Here is a 9,116-nt window from a genome sequence, read left to right as displayed (position 1 = left end):
GGGCCATGGAGACTGGCAGGGACGGGTATTGCAAAGACTGTAAAAAAGGAGTTGAAGAAAATCACACCAAACCGGCCAAAAAGCTACTGTAACCTGGGTTTCAAGGTAATATGTAGAATGCTCTCTTCTTTATTTTTTAAAGTCTTTTCAAAAAAGATTTTATTTATTTGAGAGAGAGAGTGCGCGCACGAGCAGGGGGAGGGACAGAGGGAGAAGAACAAGCAGGCTCCCGGCTGAGCAGGGAGCCTGAGAAGGGTTGGATCCCAGGACCCCAGGATCATGACCTGAGCCAAAGGCAGACACTTAACTCACTGAGCCACCCAGGCGCCCTGCTCTCTTCTTTAAAAAATTTTTTTCGAAATAAAATTTTACAAAGCTGCATAGAAAACTGTTGATCTTACGGAATGAGCATCCTAAACTGGGAGGTCCTGACCAGTTTTCTAATTCTTTTTCACCTTTATTTTGTTGTTCTTACTGTTGTTGTTGCAGTAAAAGTGGTCAGTCCTGCGGTCGGGGGCAATTTGCTGCAAAGCTTCAATATCTAAGACGAAAGGTCACGGGCCGAGGGGCAGGGGAATTGGGGAGATGTTGTTTAAAGGTATAAACTTACAATGAGTAGATAAATAAGTCCTGGGGATCTAATGGACAGCGTACTGATTATACTCAACGATACTGTATTAAGAACTTCAGGGTTGCTAAGTGACTAAATCATAACCGTTCTTAACACACAAAAATGATGCGTGTATGATGTGATAAGGGTGTTAACTAATGCTCTTGTTGACTAATGTTATTGTGTATTACTAATTATATTGCAATACATGCATCAAACCAACACGTATACACCTCAAACTTACATGATGTTATATGTCAATTATATCTTTAAAAAAGAAGATGGAAGGGTGAGAGGACCTCCCTGTGCAGAGAAAGACAGCAGAGTCCATCCCCACCCCCACCCCGTAGTTCCCAGAGCCATCATCTTAGTTCAAGCTCTTTATAAGCATTTAATACAAACACTGTAATATTTAATTCTAATAATAAACAAGTATGTAAATGAGTAATAAACACTATTAACTGACTTGGATGGAATCACACAAGTATTCCATGGTGGAGCTGGGTTTAAAATTCATCAGTGTGCGGTGATGGGTATTAAGGAGGGCCCATATTGCATGGAGCACTGGGTGTTATACACAAACAATGAATCATGCAATATTACATCAAAAACTAAGGATATACTGTATGGTGACTAACATAACATAATAAATAATTATTATAAAAAAAAAAAAAAATAAAATAAAATAAAATAAAATAAAATGCATCAGTCTGACCTCTGTTTCCAACCAAAATAAGGTAAGAGGGATTGGGTTTACCACCCATGACTTCGACTTACTATAAAGCTACAGTAATTAAGACAGGATTAATTAATTATAAGGATTGGCATCAAGATGGATAAATCAATGGAACAAAATAGATCAATGGAACAGCATAGAGAGTCCAGAAATAGACCCGTACATATATAGACAATTGATTTTCAACAAAGGTACAAAGGCAATCCAGTAGAGAAAGGATAGTCTTTTCAAGAAATGGTACTGGAATGATTAAATAACCAGATGCAAAGAACATGAGCTTTGATCCATATCTTACACTATATGTAAATTATATATACACTATGTATAAAAAATTAACTCAGAATGGATTATAGACTCAAATGTAACACCTAAAACTATAAAACTTCTAGAAAAAAATAGAAAAAAAACCTCTGTGACCTTAGATTAGGCAAAGATTTGTTAGATACCACACTGAAAGCATGATCCATTTAAAAAATTGATAAATTGGACTTCATCAAAATCAAGAAGTTCTGCAGTATTAAGGGAATGAAACAAACAAACCACAGATTGGGAGGAAATATTTGCAAGCCACATATTTAATTTTTAATTAAAAATTTAAAAAATACATATGTATATATGTATATACTCTCAAAACCTAATAAGAAAACAACTCAATAAAAAATGAGCAAAAGATTTGAACCAACATTTCACATAAGATATATACCTGGACATATTTGTTTGTACAACATACACCTAATATATGACCTGGTCATTTCACCCCTAAGTATTTACCCAAGAGAAATGAAAGCATATGTCCATACAAAAACTTATATACACAGAGAAATTACCATATGATTTCACTTACATGTGGAATATAAGAAACAAAACAGAGGATCATAGAGGAAGGGAGGGAAAAAATAAAACAAGATGAAATCAGCGAGGGAGACAAACCATAAGAGACTCTTAACCATAAGAAACAAACTGAGGGCTGCTGGAGGGGCAGGGGGGTTGGGGGACGGGGTAATTGGGTGATGGGAATGAAGGAGGGCACGTGATGTAATGAGCAGTGGGTGTTATATAAGACTGATGAATCACCGACCTCTACCTCCGAAACTAATAATACACTAAACGTTAATTAATTGAATTTAAATAAAAATTAAATTCAATTTAAAAAGCAAAGGCAAAAACATATACAGGTATTTGTAGTAGCATTAATTTTTGCTGTTGTTTTATTACTCATGTTTATCATTAAACTTTTTGAAAAAAACAAACAGAAAATGAAAGGGAAAAATACATAACCCTGGATTATTAATTTTTTAATCTCTCTCTTTTACATACACTTTGTTGTTATTGTCACAGTTACATACACAGAAAATGCTAGTTTTCTGTTTGACAATGACAGTACAATAATAGACATTAGTATGTTCTGTGAACATCTTTCTACAACATTGAATACGTGTCTATATGTATCATTCTTTAGTGCTGATTGTAATTTATGTAACCAGTCCTGCATTGTAGGACTCTAGGGTGTTTTCAGGGTTATTTTGCTCTTACAGACAAGGTGGCAATAAACAACAGATAGAAACTCGGGACCCCGTGAAATGCTCAATCACAAGGCCCTCAAACAGGCTATTTACATAGCAGCGCATGAGAGGGGCCCCTCACAGATGGCATGAGCTGGAGAAAGAACAGAGGGCTGTGTGTTTGGGAGAATTGTAGAGGAGGGTCTGGAGCTGAGCCTAGGAGATAGTTGGGGTTTGTTTTGTTTGAAAGGAAAGGAAGAGCATTTTATGAGGGGGAAACGGCATGATTCCTTTTTATTTATGAAACGATAGCTCCTCTAACAATGATGCATGACCATGCAAAGCTTTTGTGTGTGTGTTTTTGTTTTTATTTTTGTGAAAATTGCCATCCAGTTCTATTAATCTGGGAGTGGATCTTTTTATATGTGGCCCATTTTACCAGAAACCTGGGATCATTCTAGTTCCTATTTAAGTGAGCTTATATGTCAAGCAGAAAGCTTTTATTACAAGATAGCTCATAATTTTCCAGCAGCTGTAAGTTCTCCTGGACTTACCAGAAATTTTGTTTCTCTTTTTGTAACCTTAATTTCACAGACACCAACTTTTTTCTTTCTTAGAGAGGCAGTGAACTGTTTAATAGGAACCTTAATTGTGAAAGTTTTCAGTTGTGTTTTTTTTTTTTTTAATGAATCTGGCTGTGGCATAATTGAACCCATGTTTTTGCCACTGTGAAAACTTGATAGTTGAAAAAGTTTCCAATGTTCAGAGAGAAGTTCGGAAAAGTATGTCCCTTAGTATTTATTTGATGCATACTGTAAGTGGCTACCAAGATACAGGTATTCTCTGAATATGACTAAGACCATGGGTATTGCTTCATATTGAAACAAAAAGCCTTTTCCCGTGAATGGTTAAACATGGACTACTACCCTTTAATAAGAAGGAATAACAAATAAACTATTGGTGCACACAGCAACTTGGATGACCTCAACAAGATTATGCTGAATGAGGAGCCAGTCTCGAAAAGATACACACCTCATGATTCCACTGATGTAACATTTGTGAAATAACATAATTATAGAGATAGGAAACAGATTAGCAGTTGTGGGGAGTTAGGGGTGGGGGGAGGAGGTGGGTCTGGATATAAAGGGAGCCTCATGATGACTATACAGTTGAGCATCATTTTTTTTTAAGATTTATTTATTTATTTGATAGAGAGAGAGACAGAGAGTGGGGGGGGGGTGCAGAGGGAGAGGGAGACAAGCAGACTCCTCACTGAGCGGGGAGCCTGACATGGGCCTCAATCCCAGGACCACGTGACCACGACCTGAGCCAACATCAAGAGTGGGCACTCAACCAATTGAGCCACCCAGGCGCCCCCCAGTTGCCCATCTAGATTGTGGTGATGGTTATGCAAGGCTATGAATGTGATAAAATTGCCTAGAGCCACTCACACAGGTGGGTGTGCGTGCGCCTGCGTAGCTGGGGACATCTGAAAAGAGCTATGGGTTGTAGCAACGGCAGTTGCTTGGCTTTGCTACTGTGCCATCCGTGTGTAAGATGTTGCTACTCTTGACAGAAACTGGAGGAAGCTTACGGTAATTCTCTGTACATTTCTTTGCAACCTCCTGTGCATTTATAATTACTTCCAAAATGAAACGTTTGAAAAAGAAAAACAAACCTTTCCCAAGGTTTGGACTAGGAAGGACTAAGAAGAGAGACTACACAGGGAAGGAGAGCTTTTCAGAAGGAAAATTGCTTGATTGCACTTCTGATTTAGGCAGGCTCAGTATTCCTAAGAAGCAAGTTAAGAAAAAAGAAAAGAATAGTTACCAGAAGCCTCTGAAAGAAAAGTATACCATTAGAATTAGAAGCCAAGTGTTTCTCTACCTAGATGGCAATTCCTATTAACATTTTTTTTTCTTTTTTTTTTTTGAGAGGGAAAAAGGATAGGGGGGTTGCAGAGGGAGAGGGAGAGAGAGAATCCCAAGCAGGCTCCATGCCCAGCACAGAGCCCCATGTGTGGCTCAATTCCATGACTCTGAGATCATGACCTGAGCTGGAATCAAGTTGGAAGCTTAACCGACTGAGCCACCCAGGTGTCCCCCACCATTAACATTTTTAAAAAGTAAGCTACAAAGTAGCTACAAAATGAGTTCTTAGTTATAACAAGGGATGGAGGTATTTAACATATTTCGAACAGAATTCTGGGCTGAGCTATGTAGAGACTTACAAAGTCCATTTCCCCATTTGCATAATAAAATAGGGTCAAGTTCAATAATGTGGGTGAGGGGAGGACTTTGTCTGAAATCATTTATAAGTGGGTCAGACAAGCAGAAACTTCCCTGACTAGGAAGAGTGAAAACTACGCGGCTAGATGTAAGATCTTTTGCGTGTTTTATTACTAGGAAAGTTATGGAGGAAAGTGCGTATGTGCTGGTGAGACTGAAGTGCTGCTTTTTTACATAGAAGTCTACACACATATTTATGAGACCACAAATACATATGTATATCAGTTACATCTCAATAAAGTTGTTTTGAAAAACCAGTGTAACTCTGACACTCCCAGATCCTTCCCCTAAACCAGTCTGGGTGCCTGGTGGCTCAGTTGGTTAAGCATCTGCCTTTGGCTCAGGTCATGATCTCAGGGTCCTGGGATTCCGTGTAGTCACTGGGCTCCCTGCTCAGTGGGGAGTCTGCGTCTCCCTCTTCCTTTGCCCCTGCCTGCCCCCTCCCCTGCTCATGTTCTCTGGCAAATGAAAAAATCTTTAAAAAAATAATAAAAAAAAATAAACCACTCTGCTTTCTACAAGTAAACTACTATGAATTGCATTTTTGTTTGTGCGTTCAACAAGTATATAGTGTTACGAAGAAAAAGCAGAGCAACAGAAAAGAATATTGAGGGACAGAGTTTATTTACTGTGGTCAGGGAAGACTTCTCTAGCAATGAGGTGCTCAAGCAGAGGCCTCGGGGAAGTGAGGAAGAGCCCTTGGAAACCTGGGAAAAGTTCGCCAGGCGGAGGGAAGAGGAAGGGCACGGGCCCCGAGGAGCAGGAAGGCTCGGCTAGAGCAAAGCCAGCACCATCTCAAGCCGTAGGGAGTGCTGGCGGTGCACTGCTCCAGCTGAGTCTCTCGGACTCGCCCTTGGCTAAAAGCCGCCGGGCTCAAAGTCCCACCCTCTTCCACACCCACTAACCTGGGAGACCAAGGGAGACATGTGCCCGTGGCCTGAATTCAGGACAGCTCTGGAGGGGAGAGGGGAATGTCGCACTTTGGCATCCCCCAGGGCTGGGTGAGGGTGAAGTTAGAGAGGCACCCGTGCTCAGGGTCACAGGAGCCCAGAGTCCCGGAGGTTTACGGTCAGGAGTTTAAGAGATGCCAGTCAGCGTGACTGTAAATGTTCTCCAGTCATGTTCAGCCACTTGTGCTTGGGCGCAGAGAAGGCTGCGGGTTGGATTCGACTAGGACTAGGGAACTGTTAGAGGCTGCAGTGAGGGAAACGAGGTGCTTACAAGGAAGTGGTGTGTAATGTTGGACTGGGGAGCTAGGCTGGTGGACAAGGAGGTGAGGCTGAAGGGACTGCAACGGAGGGTGAAGGGCTGGCAGGGACAAGAGATTGGAGGACCCAGCAGAGTTTAAGTGGTGGAAAGGGTATTAGAGGAAAGCACACAGAAAATGTGGGAGTGGGTAATGAGAAAATGGCATGTTTGAAATGGAGACCGGTCAAGTTTCAGTTATTGACAACGACCAGTTCTTGGATGTAACCATGGAATTGGCAGCTGAGGTCGGGTGGAGGAAAACAATCACTGGAGGTCAGGAGATCAGGAAATTGAGAGTTCTGAGTATTGGAGAGATTGTTCAGTGGATATTGGAATCATTAAGAATCATGGCAGGAGGAGTGAGGAAAGAGGTATGGAGACACAGGTTAGACTAAGTATTAGAATTCTAGGGGAGTGTCTCTCAAGGTCTGGATGGCATGAGCTGTGGGAGAGTGGATGACGAGAATTTTAGAAGAGCTAGGATGGTCAGAGAAGAGGGAGAAGCAGTGTCTGGAGGTACAAAGATTTGATGCTACCAGCTGGGTTCTGGCTAATGTCAACTTCTCGGTTGTTGTCAGGATAGCTTGAGAGTTACAGCTGAGCAGTCCCACTGGTAAACAGTGCAAATAAAGCAGTTGTTTTGTCACATAAATCTACTTAAAAACTTCGCATTTCTAAATTTGCCAGCTGTCTGTAATTCTTTCGGGACTGGAATTCTGCAAAGCAGTAAATGCTGGAGTTTAGGTTCTGGGGAGTATGGAGCTACAGCAACTAGAGGGGAAGGGGCTGCAAGAGCGAGTCTGTTTAAACCTTCTCAGTGTGCTAATAGGGTAACGCCAGGAAAATCAGATTAGTCAAGAATCCAAAGGCCTGGAGAGGAGTTGAAGATAAAAGATAAAGATAAAAGTCTGGAAGGAGAGAGAGAAACATGTTAGGTTGCTGTGTATCAAGAGACATAGCTTTCTAGCTTACAATACCTGTCTGTGCTTCCTGACACCCAACCTCCTTTACGAGCTAATGTTAAATATTTTAGGCTTTGTTACTTGGTGTATAATTACAGATATCAAAACTGTAATGTTAGAATTATGCTCTTCTGAGAGTGACAAAAAAAAAAAAACGTATAAAAAGAGTGGCTTAAACAGAAGTTTCTTTCTGATATAAAGTATTGGGGGCAGAGTATCCAGGGCTAGTGCGGCAATTCTATTTCATGGGAGTCTGCAGAGACCCAGGCTCCTTTCAATTTTGTAGTCTGCCTTTGTGTGGGTGAAGCTCTCTTTTTCTAGGTACAAAATAAAGCTCCAGTTAGCATATCAAAGTTCTAAGCAGCAGAATTCATTCAGTAAGGTAGGGGTGGGGGGTGGGGAGGTGGGATGAACTTTATACCAACAAGCTCTTAAGGAAGGTTCCTGCTGCCAGTGATACCCCATTAGGCAGGAGTTGGTCTCATGGCTGTCAAGCTGAAAAAACAAACAAAAAGGTATACACAGTCAAAACATGCTATTGCTATGGAAGAAGGGAAGAATGGATATTGGACAGTTGGCAGGATCGGCCACACGAATGTAGAAGTAAAAGTGTAGGGCAGAATTTACAACATTTAACGAAGGATAAAAAGTGAGAGAGGCGAGGAGGAAAACAGGATAGATGTGACCACAGCTAATGTTGTAGTTTGGGGGAGAGATGACAGCTAATTGAGGGGTTTTTTTTTTTAAAGATTTTATTTGACACAGAGACAGCCAGTGAGAGAGACAGCCAGCGAGAGAGGGAACACAAGCAGGGGGAGTGGGAGAGGAAGAAGCAGGCTCCCAGCGGAGGAGCCCGATGTGGGGCTCGATCCCAGAACGCCGGGATCATGCCCTGAGCCGAAGGCAGATGCTTAACGACTGCGCTACCCAGGCGCCCCAGAGGGTTTTTTTTACCTGATAGTCTCTGTATATGAAGGGAGAATGAGTACGGAGGTGGAGTAAGGAACTTAAGAATCTAGTGAGGATTTGAAATAGCCATCATAGGGGAAATAAAAAAGTTGTTTGATGACATAGAAGGAACGTGGAATAAGACTGATCATCCAGGAAAAAATTGGACACTTCGAGATTTATAGTGGCCCTAATTCATACTCCATTTTTCTTCATACCTATGCATCCCCCTTCTGCCCTTGGGCAGACCACTTCTGCCAAGGAAAAGCAATTGCACTTAGAACTTCTTTGCCAGGTCCAATCAAATAGATGACATTTTCTTACTGTTGCTGAGCACAGATAAGAATTAAATGTCAAGGAAATACCAGGAAGACAGACCTTCACTGATCAGGGATCTCTGACGGTTATAATTAAAGAAACCAGTTTGTGGGTCCCAAGGAAGAGAAACTCGGGCCATTTTAGGAAAGCAGAAATCACAAGCATATCCAGTGACCAGACCCCCCCCCCAAAAAAAACCAACACAACACAAAACAAAAAACCCAAACAACAAAAATGTCGGCAGGAAGCAAGGCAGCTAGAGGGTATTTATTGTGCCATCTCTTTCATGTGGGCATCCTCGTATGACAACTACACAAGTCTTATCCATTCTTCTAAGGACTGGACTATTCTACTTCTCAGTCAAAATTCTGTTAAGAAGCTGGTCTGATTCACTACATAGTTTTCAGCAAACTTAATGCACCAAGCCCTTTATACCACACTACATTAGGAGTTATCAACCAGCCTAATGAGGTGGGTACCCTTATGATTGGTATCTTAACCCAC

This window comes from Ursus americanus, chromosome 12 (genome assembly GCF_024610735.1).
Source record: "Ursus americanus isolate L20-20 chromosome 12, mUrsAme1.1.p, whole genome shotgun sequence".
In the NCBI taxonomy this organism is placed as follows: Eukaryota; Metazoa; Chordata; class Mammalia; order Carnivora; family Ursidae; genus Ursus; species Ursus americanus.
The sequence above is the reverse complement of the archived record's forward strand: the minus strand, read 5'-3'. Positions refer to the sequence as shown.